Source organism: Canis lupus, chromosome 3 (genome assembly GCF_003254725.2).
Source record: "Canis lupus dingo isolate Sandy chromosome 3, ASM325472v2, whole genome shotgun sequence".
In the NCBI taxonomy this organism is placed as follows: Eukaryota; Metazoa; Chordata; class Mammalia; order Carnivora; family Canidae; genus Canis; species Canis lupus.
The window spans coordinates 82,745,337-82,772,236 of NC_064245.1; the positions used below are offsets into that span (position 1 = coordinate 82,745,337).

A 26,900-nucleotide genomic window follows, 5' to 3' on the forward strand; every position below is an offset into this window, starting at 1 on the left:
TATATATAGAATCCATAGCTACCTGTGACCTGTCATAGATGATTTTTCACATTATTCCAAGGCAAATTCATTGGGTTTTCCTACAAGCCCTAAATATTCTTAGTATCAGCATTGGGGTACAATATAATTCACCCTGAATTTGCCCTTGTCAGATGTTTTCCAAACTTTTTCAGATACCAAACCCTTATTTCTAAATCTGGTTACAATCTGAATTACCTATTAATTAAAGGAAAGGGTCGGTAGGTATAATATGGAATTATTTTAGTATTTCTGAGTTTTTGTTTTATTTGCAAATATTTAGTACTTCTGTCAAGCTTTTCCTCAGCTTCGTCTTTTCTTAGATATACGTTGTTTCTCATCTTTCTTCAGGGACTCTATTTTTCCTAAGGTTTAATCATTTTTATAGCTTCTAATATTGACTAAGAAGCAGAACACATAAACACAATATTTCTTGCACTTAATATTTGACAAAAATGCAGCGTTTGATGATCTACTATTATGCTACCAACTCAAATATTATTTCCTGAGAAAAACCAATATTTCAAGGGCAATATAAGGGATCAGTGAGAGCATGAAACATTAACTAATGTGCCAGTATCGATAGTCATAGAATCTCCTGACTGTAGGAGATATTGCTGATAGGGGCTAAAATGCATGTGGCCTATAAACACAATCGCTCTTCGTATTCTCTTTGCTACACTTACTGGTCCTTCAGCGATTTTGAAAGTCTTAGGTTAGAGGAGTTTTGTGTTTCTTAAAGAATTCTATTTTCTCTGGATAGCTCTCTATGTTGGAATGTTTTTTAGTGCGATTTCTTTTTATTTCTTTGCAACTTCCTTTTATTACTCCTAACATACCGCTTGGTGTCACACAGGGGGGAAATCTAATTCTTCTTCCCATGATTACATATAATTTTACCACTGAGTCTTCATATAACCTAACCTAAAAGTTTTCTTTTATTTGTACTTTAACCTTCAATGCAATATTTGTATTATTATTATATAACAAATGAAATAACATAGCTTAGGTTTAAGAGGACATATTCTGGACCTAATTCCCCAGGAGCTTCACTGCTTACAAGTTATATATGAATTTGGGCAGAATTTAACCGGCCTGTCTCCATGGTCTTTCCTGCAACATGAGAATAACAGGATAATTATAATAATATTTCCTTCATTAATTTGGCAGGAGAATTAAACGACTGTACCCAATAACTGCCAAAATGTTTTATTTTAGAATGCACATAGATATTTTAAAAACTGACTCATGTTGAGTCATAAGGAATGTCTCAAACGTTTTTTAAAAAACTGAAACCATCAGTCCATGACCTCTAACTCCAGAAGATTTTACTAAAAAAATCCATAATAAATGCATAGTTTGAAAATTCTTTGATAAATATTTGGAAAATAAGTAATACTTTTCTTTTTTTAAAAGATTTATTTATTTATTCATGAGAGACACAAAGAGAGAGGCAGAGGGGAAAGCAGGCTCTTTGTAGGAGCCCGATGCGGGACTTGATCAAGATCCTGGGATCATGACCTGAGCCAAAGGCAGCCACCCAAACACTAAGCCACCCAGGCATCCCTAAGTAATACTTTTCTAAATAACCCATCAGCCAACTAGGTTATAATTATATTGGAGGCTCAGTCATAATTGGAACTAGTAAGTATTTGGGGATGAAAGGTAATAAAAATATACTATAACTGTGGAAAGGTGTTACGATCATAAACATACACAAAAATTTGCCTTAAAAAAACTATATTTAAAGAGAAGAAATCTAAAAATCACTTGTCACAATATCTACTGGAAGAAGCTAGTAAAAGAATAGCAAATTAACTTGTAAGAAAAATGAAGAAAATAGTAATAAATAACATAAATTAATAAACATAAAAAAATAGAATCCCAAACCAAGGTTTTATTTCTTGAAAAGATTAATAAAATAATCTCTGTCAAAACTGAGAAAGCTAGTTGCTGCTTAGGCAGAAGTAATTTTAGTGATGAGCATGAGATGTAAACGGAGTTAATAAAGTAAGAATTTGGTGAAGAGTAAAGGCCGTATCTGCCTCTGACTCACCCATTTCTCTAGCAAATCACTCCGGTATACACTGCTTTATATCTTAGGCCCAAACTGAAGAGCTAGGAAGATGGTGGCAACTGTTCTTTACTGACATCGGAAATTCCAAATGATGGCTTACAACCATTATAGGCATCTACAATATAAGGATCTCTTTCTCTTTCTCTTCAATTATTTCATCAATGGCTTACAATATTTTTACAGAGTTTAAGCACTTGAATAAACATGCTGATGTTTCTCATAAAATCCTCCTGGTCTCAATTTTTCTATCCTTTCTCCTTCCCTCTCACTCTTCCTTCTTCACTTTCTTCCTTCTCCCCTTCCCTTCTTCTCTTCCCAGTTCTTTCTCTTCTTTGCTTCTTCTACAAATATTTATGAAGCATGTGACATTTGACAGGGGCCCTGCGGACTTAAAACTGAACAAAAGGAAGTCCCTACTTGATATTCAAGTAGAAACGTCAAGACCAGACTGTATGGTTCATGAGGGTGAGATTTCCTCACGGAGAGGAAGGATGGAGTATACACTGAGTACTTCTTACAGCCTGTCTCTCTAAATATTCATCACAGGTAATCATCACAATGACCCTAGGAGATCCATACTAAGTTCACTTCCAGTTTACAAGATAAAATAACTAGAGTGAAAGAAGATAAAGAACTTACTAAAATTACACTAAAAATGAGTATTGTAACTTGGATTAAGCACAGAAAATCTATAGATTTCTATAGATTATACTATAAATACCCCAAATTTTCATAGTAAGTGGATGCAGAACAATGGGTAATCAATAGAGTAATAAATGATATTGTCATTTCTACTGAATCCTATCTCAATTTTATCATAGCTCTCCCATAGCCAGTGTCAGGACACCTGACAACTTATCATTGTAAATGTGCTACCATCATGACTACAAATTCTGAAAGAGTGCTGATATATCTGTGAAAAGTGAAATGAAATGGGGTCACAATGTCAAGGGATTTTAAAAGGGAGCCAGGAGGTCATTAAGGAGATGAGCTTTATGCACATCCTCACCCAGAGAAATCATGAACTTTTGAACTGGATCAAACTGCAAATAATTCAAAGATTGAGCCCAAACATCTGCAACTTGCTACAGTAAGAGACTCTGCTTAGTAATAAACTTAGTAACCAAGTGTATTCAGCTAACATTGGTTTTCTGCTACTAACACCATTGAATATTTTTTCGTAGAAAACATAGGCAAGGGGATCCCTGGGTGGCGCAGCGGTTTAGCGCCTGCCTTTGGCCCAGGGCGCAATCCTGGAGACCTGGGATCGAATCCCACATCGGGCTCCCTGCATGGAGCCTGCTTCTCCCTCCTCCTGTGTCTCTGCCTCTCTCTCTCTCTCTCTGTCTATCATAAATAAATAAATCTTAAAAAAAAAAAGTTAAAAAAAAAAATAGGCAAGCAGTCTCTTATTAAAACTCCATGATTTTTGTTCTTGGGATGGTGGAAGTGGTAAAGTTTTGCATTGTTGTGTCCCCAAATTGCAACTGAGACCCCAAATAAATGCTTTGGTATTTATTGTGGCCTTCTTTTTTTGGCTGATTTATGTTCAGAAAGCTAAGGTTTAAGTCATAGTTTTTCCATTTACTAGTTTTGAGGATTTATCATTTATCTTTTCTTTTTGGACCTCAGTTTTCTCATACTGAGAAAGAGAACTTGTTTTTTCTAGAAACCTGTGAATTAGGATTTTTGCTAGTTTTTCATCTTTAAAATTATGTGACATATTAGTGTATAAAATACTTATATATTTGTGAAAATTTAGATCAGTACACTATAACTTTAGAAATACATAGTATAAGATGTTTTAATATTTAGCTTCTTTCTTTCTCTGGGAAATGGAGATCAAAATATAGTAAGAAAAATTGCATGGTGATGGATGAGCAGGAAAAGTTACAAAATTAAATGTGAGAATCCAACAGCAAAATTAAGGGGGTATCTAAAGTGACGTTGAAATAAATAATGACTATTGAAATCCAAGAGAATATTAAATGACAGGCATGTAGCACTGATTTCAAAAAACCTTTGGGAATATAAAACCAAAGGCCCTGGATTACAGTATGATTAGATGGTTTCATATGTATTACTGGGTTTTATTTAAAGATTTTTAGTTGGTATCTGTGTCACTTAACTTTTCCATGTATGGTTTTTATTTTTTTTGTTGTTTTTAGAGAGAGTGAGCATGAGCAGAGTTTGGGCAGAGGGTGAGAGAGAATCTTAAGGAGGCTTCACCCCCAGTTCGGAGTGCAATGTGGGACTCAATCTTATGGCCCTGAGATCATGACCCAAGCCAAAATCAAGAGTTGGACACTCAACCAACTGAGCCACCCAGGCGTCCCTTTTTGTGTGTATGTTAACAAAGCAATGCAAACCAAAACTGAATGGGTTAAAACTACACACATCCATGTAACTTATTTTATGGGTTGATAATTTGGGCTGGGCTGATCTGTAATGTTCTACTGATTTGGGTCAGACTTTGCTGATTTCAGCTGCGCTTCCCTCAGGCACTAATTAAGTCTGCAGCTTTTATGCTCAACAGGCTATTTCATCTGTTACTGGACTGTCTTGGACTTCCTTAACTACCATCAGTGACAAGGCTTGAGGAGTTCAGCTCCTGGTCAAAAATCCATGTATCATTTTTCAGGTGCCACCATAGGCAATCCCAAAGGTTTTCCCTGTCAGGCTTCAAGGGGAAAAGCTTCCTTCTCACTCTAGACTTCATGCATTGCACCTGAAGAGGGTTGCAGGCAAGGATGCAGGCCCACCATGCTCTCATGCCCAGCTGTGTTCCTAGCCCAGGTGCTTTCATTCAGAGGCCTCTTTCACAGAGCCTATGCACAGAGGTCTCTGCACCTTAAGCCAGAGGACTGGAAGTGGCCACTCTGCAGCTATCTTTTCCACTTTGACTTAGTACTTAACACTTTCCTAGACTTAGCTTATCCCTCTTTTCCCTTCTCTTTGTCTGTAGGTCCAGAAAAACTACAGGGACCTTTTGTTTGGGTCTTCAGCAGTGAGATGATCCCAAACATCTCTGCCATCCAGCTAAATCTGCCCAAACTCCTTTCCTTCAAGGAAATGGGAAGAGTCCATACTTTGTCCAATTTAGCTAGTCTTTTCCTTATGTTAATGCAGGAAGCGATCACAAGCTGGACTCTTATCACCATTTTGGCTTATTGTCTTAATCAACTAGCCCTGTATCTGACAGCTCAATTCAGCTCTCTCCAGCTCAGCTGAACTCCAGACAGGGATACCAAGAGGAAAAATGGAAATGCAAAGCCTTTGCATTTAAACCCAGGCTTAGAAATCACACCATGTTGACTTGGCTGTCCAGGCAAGTCACAAGGACATCCTAAATTTAAGGAGACTCAAGGAGAGGAGAGATGACTTAAGGAGAGAAAGAGACTACTCTTAATGGAGGAACTGCAATAAATTATGGACCTTTTTTATATATTCAACAATGTCACTCTGGGGATTATAGTTTTATGGTATAGTTCAGGGGTCTTTGCCTACCCTATCCTCTTTGGTATGTCTTGTTGGTCAGCTGTGCCACACTTGACATATTATTCACCTGTGAAACTATATTAGTGACCAGGAGTGTAACCACAGTGTAGAATTAAAATACTGGGGCTAGAAAAGTCATAGAACCTCTACAGTCAGGAGAAGTAAAAGTGAAGGCTCAAAAAAATGGCTGAAAAACTCGGAGTGTTTCATTCAACAGGAAAATCTGAGCTTCAAGATGATAGTTATATATGAGGGAATAACCTTATTGTACATTATCCTGAAAGGAAGAACTGTAATAAAGACCAGAAGATAAGGAATCAAGATTGATTGATTGATTGATTGATTGACTGATTTTTAAAGATTTTATTTATATATTCGTGACAGAGAGAGAGAGAGAGAGAGAGAAAGGCAGAGGGAGAAGCAGGCTCCATGTAGGGAACCTAACATGGGACTCGATCCTGGGTCTCCAGGATCACACCCTGGGCTGAAGGCAGGGCTAAACTGCTGGGCCACCAGGGCTGCCCAGGAATCAAGATTTAAATGTATCATATGGAAGACATTTGTAACTACAACCTTTTAAAAATAGAATAGACTGACTTGCAAAAAATGAAAGATGAAGGATGATGAAAATATCAGAGCATAAAAAGGAGAATACTTTTAAGATCTTCCTTAATTACAAAATTCTTTGGTTTTACGTCTTGTCCCTTCATTTTTTAATCTACTCATTGAGCTGTTGCTTTCTTTTTTTAAAATATTTTATTTATTTATTTGACAGAAAGAGAGTGCACATGCAGGGGGAACAGCGGAGGGAGAGGGAGAAACAGGCTCTCCACTGAGCAGGGAACCTGATGTGGGTTCGATCCCAGGATCCCAGGATCAGGACCTGAGCTGAAGGTAGATTCTTAACTGAGCCACACAATTGCACGTCATTGAGTTTTTCTTACTGCATCAAAACTTTAGTGAAAATATAGAATATATTTTCTTTTTCCTCCTATCTGTTGTTTTTAGTAGGAATAAATTTTTTAAATGTGTATTTCATATATATGTTACCTAGAGATGCATTCATCACCCTATGAGTATGTGTGTGTGCATGTGCTGGTACATGTGTGCATTTGTGGTTTGTTTGTGCCTCTGTGTGTGTGTGTGTGTGTGTTTGTGTGTGCATGTACAGGTATGAGGAGGGAGCTGAATGTGAATTTTCATCCTCAGAGAGCACTGGCTACATTCCATTGAAAAGGGTTATGACTTTAATGTTCATACCAAGCAATACCTTCACCAGTGTAGCACTCAGTTGCAGGATAAGATAGAGTATTTTTGTGCAGTTCTAAGAATACTTTTAAAGTCCCAGGAGCAAAAAAAAAAAAAAAAAAAAAAGAAAAAAAATTAAACAAAAAAAATAAAGTCCCAGGAGCACATTTTTAATAATAGAAATTACATTGGCATTATTTCATAACAAATTAAACTTTTGAGTTTAACATTTACTAGATGTGTAAATGTAAACACATGGTATTTCAGTTTCTTCATTAGTAAAGTAGGGATAATAAGAGTAACCCTATTTTAAGATGTTTATGAGTTTTTAATTTGACAAATTAAAATTAAAATTGCAAAAGACAACCCCAGCACTTTGCATAAATACTCACAAAAAGACAAATGCTCAGTAAACATAACCTACTTATCACTATTGTCATCATGATCATCATCATTATCATCATTACTTTAATTAAAAGGTTACCTAACACAATAAGGCCAAGTACAAACTTTGGAAACTACCACTCTGTGTTTAAGTCCAAGTTCAGTGACTAAATAGTGGTACCTATAGACAATTTAATTAAGTCATCTGTATCTCACTTGTCTCATCTGTAATATGGGGATGATGATATTATCAAATCATATAACCGTTTGAGTATTAAATTAGGGTGATAGATATAAAATTCTAGAAACATAACAAATACTCCAAAAATGTAAACTACTATTTACATTTATTATAATAGAATTTGTTTTTTTATCAATATTATACCAGAGGAGGTGACTTCTTGAAACAACTATAAAAGACTACATTCTTGGGAACCCTGGGTGGCGCAGTGGTTTAGCGCCTGCTTTTTGCGCGATCCTGGAGCCCCGAGATCGAATCCCACGTCAGGCTCCTGGTGCATGGAGCCTGCTTCTCCCTCTGCCTATGTCTCTACTTCTCTCTCTCTGTGTGTGACTATCATAAATAAATAAATAAATAAATAAATAAATAAATAAATAAATATTAAAAAAAAAAAAAAACAAAAAACTCCTGACCTATGTATGGGGTAAAAAAAAAAAAAAAAAAAGACTACATTCTTGAGTTAGGGTTCTTTGTGTGTTTTTGTGTGTTTTGTTTGTGAGAAGATATCAAAATATTCCTGTAATTTATAGATTTGCTGATTTACACCATATACAAAATAATATATGGGTGACTTATAAAGAAATAAACTCAAAATTGTCATAACAATTTTATATTTTTGTTTATTAGGGCTTTTTCATCAGTAATTTTTCTGTTTGAATTTTGATAATTTGATACTGGGGCCCCTGGGTGGCTTAGTCAGTTAAGCACTTGCCTTCAGCTCAGGTCATGATCTCAGGGTCCTGGGATCAAACTCTGAGTTGGGCTCTCTGCTTTTTTTCTCTATCTGCTCCCTTCTCCCCATACTCTCTCTCTCTCTCGAATAAATAAAATAAAATAAAAACAAACTTGATATTTGAGGTTTATTCTTTTATTCAATATTTATTGGTTTAAAATATGAGTGAAAGAAATGTGGTAACAACTGTAATTTCCCCATCTATTCTCCCACTGAGCTGACATTCCAACAAAATAGTAAATATTAAAGCCATTTTAAAGTATATATTTTTGGTATTTAGTTATAATTTTCCAGGGAGTTTGATTAAGTTATAAAAGACCAAGAATATAATTTAGGCTCAAACTATGAAAGTCATCTAGAATATCTTTAGATTTGTCTCATCTTAATTATCCCCTTGAGCCAATCACTTACAAAGCTATTCCACAATATAGTTTCCAATTCTATCTTCACAATATTCATCTTTTGTTGAGTGTCCTTCCCTATTCTTCAGAAAAGAATCTTATTGTAATTGTTTACATGTCTCCCCCTCTCTGGGTCATATTTTCTCTGGGAGCAGTGGCCCATGGAATTAGTTTCATGGAATTACCAATTGTGGCATGGACTTCAAGAAAGTAGATGGTTTCACTAAATGAAATTATAGAAATATCATGATTCATCCATGACTTAGGGCCCAAAATGCAATGATAATTTCTGCTGTTGAAAGAGTAAGTTCTACTTGGGGAATATAACTTGTATCATGTTCACAAGATGTAGTCACATTCTCTGCTGCTTAAAAAGAAAAAAAAAGTGTCATTGGTTATTAAATGAGCCAATTGGCTGAATATTTGCATGTAATCTGATTGGCTGAAATATACTCTTCACTTCTTTTCATAAATATTTTGGTGCTATATCAGCAAATTTTAATTCTCCTAGTTCAAGGACAGACATTTAATATGGAGAAGTGTTTGGCTCTTTGGATGTTTGAAGAACCAATATATGTTTAAAAAAAAAAAAAAAAAAGAACCAGCATATGTTATTTCAAATTCTTTCGGAATAGAAAAGAGAAAAGAAAAAGGAAAAAAATAAGCCTTCAAGGTAACATTATTTTTTTCAAACCCTAGTGTGGAAATAGCCTGACCCACATTATTAAAAGGGTTTATTGATTTTTCTTAGAGAAGCAACCTGACTAAAAATTTCATTCACAACATTTTAAAGCACAGGAGTTTATTTCACTTGCAACAGGATGCCTGTGAGAGTCTTCAAGACTCTTCCCGAAGTCTGTGGCAGAAAGTATAAAACCAAAACAAAAGTCCTGAGATTTTCTAGATGTTATCCATCATTCCTACTATTCGTTATGTACTTTACTATGACTCTTTCTCTTTATTTTTCAATCATCCTAAAAATCACTCAAGAATAAATATTATTTTAATAATAGTAATAATAAAGATAAATATATACTATATTCTTTTCATGAAGTAGAGTGTGTCTAGTTCTCTGGTTGTATCCACTTTGATATTTTTAATGGCATTTTTTCTTCTTTATTCTGCAAAATGCACAGCCAAACCATACAGGCCATATCAATACTTTATCACTTGTCATCTACCTAACGATTACAGTGCTTGAATCAGAAAAAAAAGTAAAATAAATAGGCTGCTCTAAAGAATTACACATTTCATTTGACACATGTAAACTGGGTATAATTACTTTATCAACAAGATGACAAAATACAGGCCGTATCAAGTGCTCTGAATGGAATGAATCGAACTACTCTTAAGTCTATAAATGCCTCTATTTCTTTTTCTTTTATAATTTATTATTATTTTTTATGTACTGCTAATCCTAGTACTTCCAGATTGGAATAATCATAAGCCAACCCATGTAATCTTTATTGCTCTTGAATCTTCTCTGCAATATTTCTGCCAACAAAATGATTAACTACATCTGAAATGCAGTAATTTTTTTGTTTATCTGAATTAAAATATATTTTACAGAGTCAAAAATTGAGTCTTCTTAATTTTATCCAGTAGCTGAGTTCATTTGCCCATATTTTGTTTTATTTATTAATTAAAAATATAACTGCTAATTGCTAAGACCTGGGATTATCTTGGTGACCAAGACAGACTGGGTTCCTGTCCCCCGGAGATGTAAGTCTAGTGACAAAATTCTGATCAAATAAATCACAAAAGAATGAGAAATTGTGATCAATGCTATGAAGGAATAGTTTAAATGTTTGGAGCTTTAGGAGTTGACAGAGTGAACGAGAAGAGTCAGCACAAAGAAGCAGCATTTATGAAGTTCCTTGTGTGAAAGGCAGCAGTGCACAGATCTGAGGGACGTTTATTAGATAAAAGCATGCATGTGGAGGGGTCGTGAGGAGGAATCAAAGGTAACTTCGAGTTTCTGTTTAATGGAACAGAGTGAAGAATAGTGGAAGCATCACATGAATAAGATAAATACCAAAAATAAATGTAAAGAAAAATAATGAAGATAAAATTATAAGTCAACACAATATGAAATTTAAAAAATTGCAGGGGCATCTGGGTGGCTCAGTGGTTGAGCATCTGCCTTCAGCTCTGGTTGTGATCCCAGGGTCGTGGGATGAACCTCACTTCAGACTCCGCATGGAGCCCCTCATGTGCTTCCTTGTTCAGCAAGAAGTCTGTTTCTCCCCCTCTCCTTCTGCCCTCCCCGCCTCATGCTCTCTCTTTCTCTCTCTCAGATAAATAAACAAGATCCTAAAAGAAAAAAAAAAAAAAAAAGTTAAAACTATCTTCACAAAAAGGAAGAGGAAATGGCTTACTACACAAATGGCACACAATCCCACCTTGAGGACCAGGGGCATAGAGATTAGGCTTTTTAGTTCTTAGAGTTTTCCCAGCTCAAGATTTTTAATTAGGTCAATAATATTGGGTGTAGGCCATTTTGGAAGTGTTAGATATTGTCCTGGAAATCCAAGAGTTTGCCATTTTTAAATGACAGGAATCACACATGCACACACAAATACACACACATTTAAACCTGAAAACAAAACAACTATCATGTGGTATTAATGAATTTGGGAGTACACTGAAATGATGCAGGAAGATCCCTCTGTGATCCTCTGTTCAGATATGCTTGTGTCATTTTCTTAACTTCATTGTATTAGCAAGCTGAATTTTGCAATGTATTAAAAGTTTGAAATCAACACTTAACCATACAGAAATTCTCTTATATATGAAAAGATGTTTAAATATTATATTTTTAAATGTCATGAAGTCCACTACAAGATTAAAGAGAAAAATATAATCATCTCAATGATACAAAAAAAGGTTTTTATAAAATTTAACATGTATTCTTATTTAGGAGACACAAACAAATAAAACCTATCAGTGATCTAGAAACTCTGGAATGTAAGTTTCATGAAGATAGAGAATTTGTCTTTTTCTCTTTATTGATGTATCTCAGGTACCTCAGACAATTCTTCACAAATAAAAGACAATTAACTTTTTTGTTGAACAAACAAGTTAAACTTTTAAATTTGATGAATAGTGCCTGTACAACTTAAAGTATTAAATATTACTGAACACAAATAGGTAAATGTTAGAAGTATTTCTTTAAAACCGAGAGTAATACCCTCTGTCTCCACTTCTATTCAGTTTTGCACTGAAGGCTTTACATGTTCCAAAAAGAAAATAAAATTATATAAATACATAGGGAATTGAAAGAGGAAAATAAGACTGTCATTATTCATCATCAATGATTTTCTTAGAAGGAAACACACAAAAATATGAGGACAAATCATTATAAATAATTGAGAGGGGCACCTGGGTGGCTCAGTGGTTGAGCATCTGCCTTTGGCTCAGATCATGATCCCAGGATCCTGGGATCGAGTCCTGCATCAGGCTCCCCTCAGGGCACTTGTTTCTCCCTCTGCGTATGTCTCTGCCTCTTTCTCTGTGTCTCTCATGAATAAATAAATAAAATCTTAAAAAAAAATTGGGAATATTAGAAGTTCACTGGACATGACTTAAAAAGCCAACTTTATTTCTTAACATGAGCAGCAACTATATGAACAACTGGTTATATGATATAATTTACAGTCGCAAAGAAGCAATATTTTATTTGGCAAGACATTTAGCAAATAATGTATAAGAATTTTTCATAATGAATAGTGAAACTGTAATAAAGCACAGTAGAGAAGACCTCAGAAAATGGAGAGATATTTCATCCTCAGAAGACCTAATGCATCATTTTCCCCCAGTGATCATAAAACAGCATCATTTTCCCCCAGTGATCATAAAACAGCCTAAGTGATCAATAAAATACCCCCAAAAAAATCACCAAAAGAGATTTTTGTGACGTTTCACAATGTGCCATGCATTTTATTTTTTAAAATGTATACTACTAAGATAGTTTGAAAAAAGGCCAAAGAAGCAGAGATGCACTCTACCACGTTATCAGGTTGACTCTTAAAGTAGCATAGTGTGACATTGGTATAAGGATAGGGATAGAGTAACTGGCCAAGGGAAGGGAAATAAATATCTACACACATGTAGAAATCTGAAAGATAACAGGTGGTGTGTATATCATCAGGAAAAGAAAAACTATTTAATGAAGAGAGTTTTAGCCAATAGTTATTCAAATGGGAAATGAATGGAATTGGAAGCCTGGGATATATGGAATATATTACACATTGTAAATATATTGTTCCTATGTTGTTAGGTAGTTTTTGAGTTTCCTATTGTGATCCACGGGTCTATATCTTTGCTGATCTTACACTCTTGTTTAGAATATTTTTATGTTTTTATATCATCTCTTGTCCCTTATTCAAATTCCTTGGTTTCTTTTCATCATTTTGCTACTCTGGTCAATCTGTAATAGTGAAAAAATAACTTTCAAGACAGCACGTTTCCCTAGAATAGCATTAAGTTTAGCTTGAATTCTTGTGCAGCATGCAAGAAGGGTAAGTAACATAAAGGAAGAGTAATAAGCTAGAGTTCATGAATTCAGCAGATCATAAATGAGAGTCTGTGAACCCCATGAAATTGGGTGAAAGTTCTTTTACATGCCTGTATTTTTTTTTTTCAGGGAGACACAATATATTTTTAGTGTATATTTGACCTATTTACTTGGATGCTATTTTGCTCATTGTGCATTAGAATATTTTAAGGCAGATACTCTTTTTCTGGGTCTTCCAACTGCTGTCACATTTCTTTCTTAATCAAAACTTAACATTTTTATTCACCCTCATGTAAAGCAGCTCCTCAGAAGATTTATTGTCCCTGCTTTTAAAGATAAAGAAGTAAAATGGTGGCCTCGATGAGAGGGTGAACCTCTCTTTGTCTAGGTTTATTTGTGTCTAACATTTGGCTTCTTGGCTGTATATTCAATTTTTATTCCTCATGAGATTATTTGCATTTGCCTTGATAAGCGATGCCTATTAAAATCAGTAAGATACATCATTAAAAAGGTGAAATACATATGTTAGTAGCTCTTCTGTTACCTAATGATTTTTAAAGAGGAAATAAGACCAATAAAGCTGATAATGAATATTCTCCAGTGATGTCTTTATTGCAGTTTATGAAATTATAGTTCTGACACCATGTTCCACAAGAAAAATAGATTTCAACATAATCAACATAAAATATCTATTTTTGCGGCATGCTCATGGAAGCATAAAATTTTTGTAGAGATTCATAGATCTTTCAAATCCTATGAAATGAGAGTAACTACTGGATTTAAACAAGCTTATATTTATTAATAAAGGTTTGTGAACTTTTCAAAGTTCACAGTTTCATTAACTTCTGAGATTGGTATGTCTTTCTACAGTTAATCTGTTTCCATAATGTCTCTAAGAGGCAAACAGAATTTTTTTCTCTGCTAATTATTAAAAAATAAACATGATAATTTTTGAGTATTATCTCCATAAAATATTAGAAATTTGTTTCCAGGTTGCTTTAGACAGATGTCAGCTTCAGATAAAATTATCTGAAAGTTGGCAGGTAATTTCATATGATGAGACATTCCCAACGAATTTGAGAATGAAACAGCACAATCAACTGGCAGCTTTGAAGACAATAATCTCTATAAAGACCCATTAGTGAGCTATCTGCCAAATTATACATATTGATGAGGAATGAAATCCTTGATGATATTTTTCAAATTATGTATCTTAAAAGAGGCCCCAAACTATGTCATTTTTTACATGATGATTTAACTTCTGTATGCGGGGAAATGTTTAAAGTCTATCCAAAAGGTTGTGATACACTAGATGCTGAGGCAAATTTGATATTTACAACATGGATTGCTTTATCAACGTGGAAGGAGGATCAACCTTTCATTTGGAATTATGTAGTAGAATATAAGCCATTATTACTCAGCTCACATTTTAAGTTTGTGCCAAGTACAATGCATCTTAATTTTTTTCTAGGTTTTGAAGATGCACAGTCATGAAAACAAAATCTAAAGCTCAAGGTTCTGGAGTAACATTCACTTGAATTAAAGACTACCAAGGCCAGTCTATACAGAAGTGAAATGTGGAAAAATTTTATCTGTGAGGTAAACAGAAGTTTATCAATGACTCTCATATACTCATAAATTAAGAAGCTCTGTAAATCAAGATTACCTCAGAATCATTCATTCTACTTTAAGGATGAAGAAAGTTTTACCCTCTTTCCTCTCTATATCCTTCTCTGCCCTATAGATGATTATATGCAAGGTATGTCATGTTGAGACCTCCAAGACTACACACTCTGCTTCATCCCCTCACATACTTAGCAATATTCCACCCCTTACAGTGAATTATTTCTTGAGCTTGCCGGCCCGCACTGCAGATTTGGTCTTGCCAGTCACTGTAATCTCACAAACCAATTTTTTGTAGCCAATTATATATATATATATATATATATATATATATATATATATATATAATAGATGATTGATATAAATAAATATAGATAGATATAGATATACATAGATATAAATAGATATAGATAGATATAGATGATATAGATATAGATATAGATACAGATAGATAGAGATGATAGAGATAGAGATAGATAGAGATAGATAGAGATAGAGATAGATAGATTAGATATAGATATATACAGTTCTGTTTCTCTGGAGACCCATGACTAATACAACCTCTCTTAACTGCTGCGGTGCAAAATAAATGTTCTTACAACATTTTTCATGATCTGGCAACATTTGAACTAGTCAGGAATCTTGAATTAGACAATTTAAAGTTTACCATTACCTGTCCTTGGACAATTAAATCTCAGAAAATTTATTCCATGCTATTATGTTGGATTTTCATTGTCCAATAGCATCTTATGTTATTACAGTGGATTAAACCCATTGCTAGGCATTGGTCACATTTAAAGAATTTTTATATGACTGTGCATCGAAAAATTCTAAGGGAAGCTGTTGGTTAATATATGGTTGCTTAAAAAGAAGAAATGCAATATGATTTCATTTAGATGTTGGAACATTACGAGGAATGCCAACAAAGGAATAAAATCATGGCATTCTACACTTAAGTTATTGAAAGGCTTGTTTTCTGTTTTGGAGATTTTCACCATACTCATTTGTTGTCATACACAATTTTACCTGCCAAGAAAAATCAGTCACCTTCTGAGAGAATGGTTACACTTTATAAATGGTTAACAATACTCAGTCTAACTTCCAACAAATAATTTGCTGGGAAAAAATGGAGGCCTCAACTTAAGAAATATTTGTTGAATTAACAATGTAAGTTATATCCTTGACCTAATAAGGGTATTCTTTAAGACATGTTGTCCCTCCCCTGTTCACTCCCTAACCCACAGTCACAATCACAAATGTAAAAAAATATCATAGTCTGGTAAAGACACATCAAAATTCTTAACGTCTCCATAAATCCTGTAAATAAAATATTAGAACTCATAAATAATAGGTTACAAAGAAAATTTTAAAAATAAATATGTTGTTAGTATGATGAAATAAAAATAATAACAATGGAAATTAACCAAAAGAAAACATAGGCAAACATGTAATCTCATGTTATAGAAATAATTATTATCATAGAAAATAAAGAGAAAAAAATGAAAAAATTTTAGTATATGTACATTACAAGTTACATATAACTTAAAAATATAAATAATATTAATAGTCAAATTGTAACTAGAAAACGATTTGCTACCTATGTGACCTAGAAAATTAAATTCTTACCTCAATAAATAAAAATAGGCAATGAGCAAATTATCACTTTGAACAACTCCACCCATGAAAATAATCTCAACAACTACAAATGGTTAATAAATGCATTAAAATATTCAGCATGACTTATAATTAAAGAAATGCAAATGGGTAGTCTAATGTGCTGTTTGTGGGAATACAAATGTATGGAAACTTTCTAGAGGGCAACTTGGCAACATTTATCCAAATCATTAAAACACCCATACTCTTTGACCCAATTATTCCATTTTAGGAATATATCCTAAGGAAATAATCAGAGAAGTGAGCAATGAATTATGCATAAGAATGTTTATTGCAGCATTATTTATGGTAGCAAAATCCTGAGACCAGGCACACCATCTAATATGAGAGGAATAATTTAGTAAATTACTACAAAATAAGAGAACCCAGTAATACAACACAATATTATGCATTCCTCACAAGTGTTTACATATTAAAAATGGTATAAAATTCATGAAAATGAAAATATGTAATAGAAACTATCAAATGCATATCCTAATTTTCTTTAATTATATATCTATACAGAGACATGTATGTGCACATACTCCTGGAAAAAAAATACACCAAAATTTAATATTTTAATTATCATGTGCTGTGATTATGGATGATGCCTTTCTCTGCTCATGTCTGCATTTTATACAGATTGTGCCTTAAACTTATATTAATTTTATTAGGAAAAACAATCCAAGTTAAAGAAATGTCTATTCATTTTCACTTTCTGAATATGTTAAGCTAAAATAATTATCATCCTGAGACTAGAGAAATACAAATATGATATTAATATAGCACAAAGTGGAATGAAATATTTTTATTGTTATCGTATTGAAGAAAGTACAAATCACAAACTGATTACTCATTTATGGATAATTACAGAAGACAATGCTTTTAGAAATGTAGATGAAATTGCCAATACAATTGTAATAAGATCAGCAAACTTAGAGCTCAGAAATTTATCTAATCATGTAACAAGATAATCCTGATTTTAATAGCACATCTAAAGTGATATTTATATCCTACATTGAGTTATATATTTAAAAATTACAACTGTTCAAGCATCCATAAAACTTTTAGCAGTATCTATTGTATATATATGTAAATATTATATATCAAATATTGGAAAAAGATGCACCAAAACCATGTATTATTTTTAAGTGAATTTAAAACTCACACATAAGAATTTAAACACATTCTGAAATAATTATTGTTCCAAAAATGAAATCAAGTTTTTTGTAAAATAAGTAAATGTATAAATACAAGTTTTAAAAGTTCAGTATGACAAAGAGAACAGTCTTATTCATATCAGTGTCATTCAGCAAGCACATCTTTGGGAAAAAAAATGTATGGGTCAGTTAATTATATTTTTTATTATATTTTTTTAAATATTTTTTTCAGATTAAAGGATTTCAGTGTATACATATGCAGTGTTCAGTATGTATTAGACTTTTTATCCAATTAACAAGTCAGGAAGACTAAAGTATAGTAAAGGAATATATAGAGACTTGAAAGTTGTAAAGACATCTAGAATAAGACTCTTGGGCAGAGACAAGTGCAAAAGGCTCTAAGTTGAGAATGGGTTAGTGCGCTTTAGGAAATACAAAAAAGTACATATGGGTAGAGCCTCATAGGCAAGGGAAACAGTGGATAGTTCAGAAAACGATCAAGCATCTAGATAATTTGGGATGTTATATCTATTTAAGAACTTCGGCATTTCTCTAAGATGGAAAGCCATAGAAGTTATTTAGGTATTAGATATAATTAAATTTCGGAAGAATAACTCTGTTGGGTGGACTACATAGATTACATAATGATGATTTATGTTTAGGCTATTATAATCTGGGCAAAATATGGTTGCTAGGACCAAGGTATTGGTATTAGAAGAGCTGAAAATGGTCGGAATGGGTCTATTTCAAAGGTAAACTCAATAGGGACGCCTGGGTAGCTCAGTGGTGGAGTGTCTGCCTTCGGCTTAGGGAGGGATCCCAGGTCGCAGGATCGAGTCCCACATCCGGCTCCCTGTAAGGAGCCTGCTTCCCCCTCTGCCTATGTCTCTACTTCTCTATCTGTGTCTCTCATGAATAAATAAATAAAATCTTTAAAAAAGAAAAAGGTAAACTCAATAGGTTTAATTGGTGGGTTCAAAGTAAAGTGTATGATTTACCATGATGAACACTGAGCAATGTATAGAATTGTTGAATCATTATTATACACCTGAAAGTAATCTAACACTGTATGTTAATGATACTAGAAATTTAAAAAAAATAGTAAAGTGTATGAGGATAAAATGACAAAGGACATCTGGATTTGTCTGGAGCCACTATATATCAAAATGGAAAAGACGATGGGTGAAATAGATTTAATATGAAACAAATACTTTGTTATCACTACTCTTGAGAGATGGATTGTAAGCCTCCTTCCCTTGAATTTGGAAAGTCTCTTGATGGACTTGATTGAATGTTAAAGTGTAATGGAAGTGGTGCTTGGGAATTCTCAGCTGAGATCATAAGAAATCTTGCAGTTTCCACCTAAGTCTCTTAGGAGTTGCCAGTCGTCTTGTAAGATGCCTCACTATACAGAAACCTCTTTAATATAAGGAAGCCGTATAGAGAGAAGATATGGAAAGAGCCCAAGGATGAAAACTATTCCATCTCAGGTGCCACAAATATACATATGAAAAAGCCTTCAAATGTCTCCTACTCAGACACCATCTTTCTCAAACCACATGAAAGTTTCTGAGTGAAAATATCCATCTGAACCTAGTCAATCCTCAAAGCCATCAGAAAACAAGTAAATAAATAAATGTAATTTTAAGCCTCTAAGTGTTGGCATGACTTGTTAGACAGAAATAGAGAACCAGAGCGGTGGGAGATACAGGGTTAGGGGAAAATTAAAAGTTTTATTTTTCACATGTTAAATACCAGATAGCCATTAACCATCCAGGTGAAAATGTTGAGTAGACCAATAACTCCTGGAATTCACAGATATTTAGATTTGCTCACTGGTCCACGACGGCATTTATGTTTAAAGCCCTCAGGGCAAATGCTGAATTATTTTGACAGTGAATACTCCTTGTTCCTTATTTGAGAGTTTCTACTTTTTCATTGTTAAGAATAACGTCTGCTATGAATTCTGATGGATAGCTGTATTTTTTTTTTTTGGATAGCTGTATTTTTGAGGTTTCTTCTTCTCCATATTGACTAAGGGTTTTTCTTTTACTCTGTGAATGGATATTGATATTTATCCACACTTTTTCTGTATCTAGCGATAGGATCATACAGTTTTATTTACATGCTGAATTTTTTGTTACCATAGCACCATCATGCCATTCTAAGATCTCTCCTGCCTCACTAAGATCTCTCCTGCCTCACAAAGGAGAAACTAGAAACTTTTAAATCCCAGAATTCTCTTCACCTAGCTTTCTCTGCGTTAAAAGCTGACGATGAAAGGATTTCTTTCTTTTTTTTTTTTTTTTTTCACCGATGGAAGGATTTCATAGGAGATCTGGAAGGCACAAGAGGAGAGACCATTATTCTGTTAGGTATTTGTGGACAGACACATGTTCATATGATGTTTGAAACAACTTTCAGGGGCAATTCTTGAGTGTTACTTAACGTATCTTAGGTTAAACGGGAGAGTTTCTCAACAGTTCCTTCCATTCGCTATAGTTGGTCATCAGTAAATTCATGAAAACCACCTAATCTAGTAGTGTTGGCTGTGACTTTTGGTGGAGCATTCTCTGACCTTAACTCTATCAGCCTTGCCAATAGCAGTACAAGCTTCCAATTTCCAGCATTAGAACATTTTTCATTTGGAAAGCAGAAAGACTTCTGTGTTCTATACCAAGTCCTGACTGATATGCTGATGGATTTTTATACAACTAAACCATGTTTACATTGTTGAGATGAAACCTACTGTGTAATTGTAATAGACTCTTCACCAATTATTTCATTATAATTTTCTCCCTTTTGGACACCTGGATTAATTGTACTTCCGGGTGCTCTGATTAGGTGGGCCCATAGAACTCATTCTAGCCAACACATTGTGAGCAGATGGGAAGTGTCACTTGCAGGCCAAGCATTAAATTGCTGGCACAAGACCTCAGACTGTTTCTCCCTCTGCTATCACCATTAGCAATGGTGGTGACTGGTCTCTCCATCTGAGATGTGACATAAGGATACAGATGTGACATAAGGATACAGCCTCTAGCACATTTGCTATGGATATATATGACATAATCAATAAATAAAACATCTGTTGTTTTGAAAGCCCCCACCATTGATGATAGGCTATTGGGCATAATCAAGGCTATTTTGACTGGTACAGTAATTAGTACCAAAATCAGGTTACTGCTCTCATGAAAATACTAAAATAGTTGGTATTAGTTTAAGGAACAGGAAGAAGACAGGAAGAAAACTTACGAGAGCTGTAAGTTTTCGATGCTGATGAAAATTCTAAGTTGGGGAAATATTTGGTAAAATTCTTACCTTAATAAACTTATATTTTGAGGGAAGACATTCCAGGACAGATTGTAGGAAGTATTTGATGTTTATTGTAGGCTGTATGTTGGAAGTATTATTAGAAACTGAGCTCAGAAAACTATTGGTTGTTTTGCAGCAAGCAACAAAAAAAGTATACTTCACGAATTTAGGAATCTTTTAGATTGGAAAGGCAACTGTTTTTTTATCCCACACAGTAAAAGATAAAATGAAATAGGTCTTTCACATCAAAAGCAAATTCTAATTGGTCTTTAAGCAAATATTAAATACAGAGTAGGGATTTTAGAACCATTAGCAAAACCCTTTAATGAGCTTTGCATCCATTAGAACTCCCAGCTAGACAAAACAGCTCAGAAAAAAGCAGAATAAGAATGCAGCTGTTCTCCAACCGAAGTGGCCCTAGTTATTTATGATTTGGTTAGGAGAAACAGAAACCTGAAGGTAATAAAAAAAAAAGGAATAAGGAACATATCAAGTTTAAGAAAAATGTCTGGAAAATAACTGTAGATATGGATGTTTGCATATAGAGCTGACAGGAATCAACTAGAACTGACAGAAATCAAATACAGAGAAACCAACTAAATTTATAAGATCTATACCACTAAAAAAACCAAAGCCCTATGCATAAAAATTTTGTGAGAGTTGAGGAGTTGTGCCCACTATATACAACTGAAAATGACCCTCGGGCCCCTAAATATTGCCTTAATCAGATATCCTCTAAGTAGGATAGTGGATATGGAAAACTTCACAGAAAATGAAGCAACAGGCTCAGGAGATAAACAGAATGGGTGCTTCTTTCAGGGAGAATCAAGATGTAACTAGGCTTTCCCCTTCCCCATGTGATAGGGCTTCTATAACATCTGTCCAAAGTATCTGAGTTTCTGTAAACCAGTTTACCATTCTTTCGTTCTCAAATAGCAACATGTTTTTTAGTTACTCTATTCTTGGGATTAAAAGTGGCGCAGACATTCTCAGCAGAAATATGGCTGCTACTTCGTCAAATTTAGTATGTGCACAACTATGATCTAAAAATGCTGCCAGCAAGAACATAATCCTAATAAATAAATGCTTAACAGTGTTAATTGCAGCATTATTGGCCATAATAATGGCAACTTGCTTATGTCACATTGACATGAACCATGGTTAAATGTAATTGCGAAAGAAGGGGATGGCTGTAAAATTTATGGAATTATACCATAGAATTTTATGCAACAGTTAGAAGGAAAAAAATTGATATATACTGAACTAAATGGGTAGATCAGAAACATTTTGATGAGTGAAAAAAGTAAATGGTACATGAGACCTATAATATGAACGATTTATTTATATACAATATATTAACACAAACCAGATTACATATTAATAATACAATTAATTAAATTTATGGGGAATGAGGGGGAAAATAAAAGAGAATACTGAAGGAAATACATGAATTAAGAACAATGGTATCATATGAATCAATGATTATAATGAACCATGAATTTGAATGTATATAATGAACTCAATCCTGAGTACCTGCACGCGCCAAATTAAAACTCCATAAAACTTAAAAGTAAACCAGCTGGTTTGCATAAAAGACACATAAGAATCAAAATCAATTAATCTTCAATCAATGAAAAGAGAATGAACTGAAAATTCCTCCAAAGATAGTAGACAAGTCTCTTTATTTACTGGTGAGGAAGATATCATTTAAAACCGTCAGTTCTGTTTTCAGGGCTTTCTTTCACTACCTACTGGTTCAGTGACATTGAGAAAATGTTTTAGTTTCAGTGATTATGTTAAGTAACCTATACTATATATATAGTCCTTGTATGAAATGAAAACAAACTATGGAGCACCATGATACGTCAATCAACTTGCTATGAACTCTGCTAGCAAGTTTCTAATGATCTAGTGGAGAACCCAAACCACAGGTACATATGTGCTATGATGGGGTATAATAGTGCTACTGAAGTCCTCACTAAGGAACTCATCCAGTCTTCAACAGGAAATGGAAACAGTCTAAAAAGAAGGGCTCTAAGCTGAAGTGCAGAGAATGAGTACAAGTAATACAACTGAGGCTAATAGTGTGTGTGTGGTGGGTGTGTGGGTGTTGTGAGAGAGAGAGAGAAAATGAGAGAGAGACCCATGAGGAGAGTTAATTCAAAAGAGAATATAAAACAGTAGTAATGTTTTGCAAGTACAAATGGGACATGAAGGAGTGCCTGCGTGGCCTCAGTAAGTTAAGAGTCAGACTCCTGATTTCGATTCAGGTCATGATCTTCAGGGTCAGGAGATCAGAGTTCCAATTTTGCTGAGCATGGAGGCTACTTGTGGTTCTCTCTCTCTCTCTCTCTCTCTCTCTCCTTCTGTCCCTCCCACCCACTAGCTCTCTCTCAAAAATTAAAATAAAAAAAGAAATATTAAATTTACAAGGTTATTATTAAAATTATTAGTATCAAAACAGAGGTAACAAAAGTTAGGAATTAGTAGCAAGACCAAAAAGATTTTGTATGTTTATTGTTCCTGAAAGGCCATATTCCTGTTTCCCTTTTGGATAATAATTGATGCATAGCATCTCAATCTTACAGGCCTTCCTCATAATTTGTTTTTGTTTAATCCACAACTCAGTTTCCAATTCTACTGTATTGTCATGATATGTCACCCAACCAAAAAAAGATGAGTTTTTTGAGTGTTTAAATTGTAATGAGGAATCCTTTGAAAAGCAAAACATATGACTTGCAAAGAGTTCCACCAACAATGTATGCACGTTGTGTTTGTGTGTTCGCAGATACCTGTATGTGTGCATGTGTGTTGATTTTTCTCCCTTATCCTAAAACAGAATCTACAACTTGGAAATTATGTAGTTCAACATATTTTTTGCATTCCAATTCTCTGGAGGTTTCTCATTGGGGAAATTCAAATCTAAAGACACATGCATTGTATGAAACATCAAACTGTCATGTAATTTCTTTTTTCTGTCATCACAGATAATACTATGAGACCAGAGGCATCAATGGTAATAGATGTCATACTTTTTTATAAATTTTAGAGTAGCATTCATTTTGTGCTTATGCTGCTTTAAATATAAAGCATATAAGAAATTATCTCGTGCAATAGAACATAATGAAATAAGAAAATGCCACATGTGGAATGTTTTATTATAATTGGTACTATAATACAGCTTAATATGTGTCACATTAAAATATAAAATTCCAGAAATAAAGTATATCAAGTATATCTAGTAGAATATTGTTTTAATAAACTATGATTAAAAATGTTCTTCAAAATGACGCATTTTAAGAGCAAAACTACTTTAATAAACTTAAATTATGCATCTGAATCACAAACAGAGTATATCTGAATTTTTGAAAACTACCTAACCCTGAACTTTATTTTGCTTCATTTCATCTTTGTTTTTATGCATGGGATATTGAAAGTGAATGCAGAACCATTCTCTACCCCTTTCCTCCACCACTTTTCTACTCTTACTAAGCAAATCAAACCATTATATATTACAATTTCTAAATGCAGAATGTGGTACAACCACTATAAGGCAGAATGTGGTACAACCACTGTAAGGCAGAGGCATTCAACATGAGTTTTAGGCAGTAGAAATGTTTTGAGCAGGGTATTACTGAACCATCATGACCAGATATACCTGTTCTATTTTCAGCTCTTGTATGAAATCCCTCAGGCTCCTTCTCAATATCCTGTCTGGCATTTCAGTCACTATGATTAGAACCCCAATGCTTCTGGACTTCTCAAAATGTGTTTCTTATATAGCACCTCATCAAAATCACTTGAGATACTTATTAAAAATTCAAATTACCGGGACCATCTTAGCTTTACTAAGTCAAAATCTCTGGTGATTGGATAAAAGAACCTACTATTTAATAAGCTCCCTAGATGATTGTTATGCATGCAAAAGTTTGGGGGAAATGCTGTTCTGGAGGTATGCAATCATATTCCATTCTGCTTCATCTCTTCCTTCCTCTCAAGCCACCCTTTGAATGCATGTCCCAGGAAATGATCTACTGGGTGTGCAAGTGCTATTTAATTAGTAAGCAAATTTTCATGTTGAAGAGTCTATATGCCAGTGAATTTATAAAGTGGTAAGCATGGTGTAGAGCAGTGTTTTGTTTTTAATTTTAGTTATTTTAATTAAAAGCTTTGAAATGTTTAAATGAAAATAAGAGATATCTAGATGCCAATAATTTAACGATTTTAAAATGACACTAATAGACAACATCTTTTAAAAGTCTCTGCTTGTTTGCAAAGTTAGACCTAATATAGCAATTTGCCCTGGGGCCGCTCAGGCAGTAAACATCAGTTATAGAGCACATCCCACTGTTTGTAGCCTTAAGGCCAGAGTTCCTCTTTCCATGGCACATTATCACCAGTCTTCTGCCTGTAGTACTTACTCTATCCAATTTGAATGGTATAAAAATAAGTGTCAGGTGTTTTGCTTCTAGTATGGTAGCATGGAGGGGGGGAGGGGGCCTGGAAACACCTCATAACAAAACAAGCAAAATTGTGAAAATTATCATTTTTTTAATCATTTAAAGACTGGGAATTGTGCTAAGAACATACAGTAAAGGAATAATTTATTCAAGAAAATCTAAAGTATGGCAAGAATACCACTTTTGGCATTGACCAATGATCTATTTCTACTCTTTCTGCTTCCAGTTCAATTTGAATGAAATTCCACTCTAGGACAATATAGCCAAGAAAACTGAACTTTATCTCCCCTCAGCTCACAATCAAGGGTTATATTATCTCACCACAAGAAGGAGGCCATCAGCATTTCCCATCCTCTCAAACTCTGAATTGAAAGAGCTGACTTACTGAGAACAATAGAAGTGAGAGGCTCCCTTCCTCCACTCACCTCCACACTCAATGGGAGGCTCTACCACAGTTGTGGGAGGCTGAGAACACCTGATCCTTCACCCCAGATCTCTCCTAGAGCAGATGTTCCATACCAGGTAAGGCAAGCCCCAAAGCACAGAGGCTACCACCCTACCCAGAGCCCAGAGAAGTGACTCAGAGATTTTTCTCATAGGGGTGGGGGCGGAGGGGAGGCAGCCCATAGCAAGACAGCTCTGAATCTCTCTAGGCTAAGGCAAGAGGAGGAGGAGCCATCATTGTAAAATGGACCCAGAGCATTTTTCATAACAAAGGCCTACTCTACAGAGGAAAACATTTTGCAAGAGTCTTATCCTAATAGAGGAAATAACTTTCCTCCCAATCCAGCACCTTTCTGTTTTATCTGGGGATGGGGGCAGGAGTAGTAATAAGGATTGTGAACAATAGAGACATAAATTTAATTGGTAGAATCAGGCATGAATATGGGGGGGGGGGAGAAAAAAGCTACAGTATCGGTGAAACACTTGTGAAACTAACAACTCTGAAACATAAGACCAATAATGTTTGATATTTAATCAAGCTATTTATAGAATACCCTGTCCCCCATGCCTTATCACTATACCAGCAGAGTTTCAGGATGCTGTGAGTTTGGGCTACAGGAGCTACAAAACAGAGCACCTCCATGAGAAGCAGGTAGGGATACCCAAAGTCAAAAAAGGAGACAAGAGCAAAAAGACTAGAGGCATTTGAAAAATCTCACCCCTATAGCTACAACAAACACTAAATATCCCAATTCACAGTCAAAGTAACATAAATCCTCACACTTAAAAGGTCTATTTAACTCAGTTCCTGGGCAGCCTGCAGTGGCTCAGCGGTTTAGTGCTGCCTGCAGCCCAGGGCATGATCCCACATCAGGTTCCCTACAGGAAGCCTGCTCCTCCCTCTGCCTGTATTTCTGCCGCTCTCTCTGTCTCTCATGAATAAATACATAAAATCTCAAAAAAAAAATAGTTTAGTTCCTATTACACAATACATCTGCCTTTTATCAAAAAAATTGTAAGATATGACAAAAAAAAAGAGTCTGAAGCAACCATCAAAACCAGATTGAGATGTTAAAAAAAATGTAGTAATCACACAGAAATTTTAAAACAACTAGGATATGTTAAGGGA

General features: G+C 34.5%; 1 long non-coding RNA gene across 1 annotated transcript in view; it reads left to right on the top strand.

Moving 5' to 3' along the window:
• Positions 1-14,729, top strand: part of LOC118354358 (uncharacterized) — a 50,757-nt gene extending 36,028 nt beyond the window's left edge. The window contains exon 5 of the long non-coding RNA XR_007409657.1: positions 14,588-14,729. This is a non-coding gene — a long non-coding RNA (uncharacterized LOC118354358). The remainder of the gene's footprint in view (positions 1-14,587) is intronic.
• Positions 14,730-26,900: the final 12,171 nt, after the last annotated feature.